Source organism: Orycteropus afer, unplaced genomic scaffold (genome assembly GCF_000298275.1).
Source record: "Orycteropus afer afer isolate SDZICR_OR568_19922 unplaced genomic scaffold, OryAfe1.0 scaffold00007, whole genome shotgun sequence".
In the NCBI taxonomy this organism is placed as follows: Eukaryota; Metazoa; Chordata; class Mammalia; order Tubulidentata; family Orycteropodidae; genus Orycteropus; species Orycteropus afer.
In genome coordinates this window covers 9,099,006-9,100,230 of record NW_006921594.1, presented here as the reverse complement: position 1 = coordinate 9,100,230, position 1,225 = coordinate 9,099,006, and positions in this window count along the sequence as shown.

Genomic DNA, 1,225 nt, shown 5'->3' with positions numbered 1-1,225 from the left:
CTTGGGTTTCTGAGGCGGTATCACTACAGAAGTAGATTGCCCAACCTTCCTTCCAAGGAGTGGCTGGTGGGTTTGAACCGCCAGAAACCCAAGGAGGGGTCACTATGAGTCGGGTCCAACTCTATGGCATATAACAACAACAATATATGTACATATGCATACACACACACACATGCTTGTTCCTTTCTAATGCTTCTGCAATGGGGAACTGCTTGGTAATATATATTTGGGACCATTTGTTTTGCTGTGTTTTCATATGTAGAAATGTGTGTGTGTTAGCTATCCACAATGCAAACTCTATTAAAATGTGACTATAATATTAGCTATTGAACTCAAAATTGCATATACCATTTTAACCAAATGAGATGAAGTAGATTATAAATTTTTTAAGATGTGAGGTACTAAGATATATACTATAAACCACACCATCTACAAAAGGAATGTGCCATATATCCTACAACAAAGCAAACGAGCCAGTGAACTTTGTTGTTTAAACAATCAATGTAAAATACTGTGGATTTCCAATAACAAAAAATTGTCTTTCACCAATTTTATTTAAACTACTTGTCTAGCTCTCTAGTGTTGCTATCACGAGTGGATGGCTTTAACAAACAGAAATTCATTCTCTTACAGTTTAGGGGGCTACAAGTTTTGAATTCAGACTGCTGGCTCTAGGGGAAGACTTTCTCTCTCTGGATTCTGGGTGGAGGCCCCACAACCTTGGGCTTCGATTCATCCTTCTAGGCCACCTGGAGCAAGCTGCAGGCTTCTGCTGACTCACACAGCTGCAGGGGCTGCAAACTCAAGATTGGCGGGTAGTATAATGGAGTGCTGATGACATAGTGCATAAGGCATTTGGCTGCTAACCATAAGGTCAGCAGTTCAAACCCACCAGGTGCTCCATGTAAAGAAGATAGGACAATCTACTTCTGTAATGATATACAACCTTAGAAACCCAGTAGAGAGCTCTTTGAGTTGAAATTGATTTGATGGCAGTGAGTTTGTTTTTCTTTTATTTTTTAAAAGTAGGCTACAGATTGTTGACTCACAGGCAATAATCCTAAAATCAGCAGGCAATAGAGCAGGCCACTGGTTCAAGTCCAGGAATAATAGATGATAAGCCAAATGCAGGCATATGTCTGTGTGTATGTGTATATATATATATGTTGTTGTTGTTAGGTGCCATCGAGTCATTTCCGACTCATAGAGACCCCATGCACAGCAG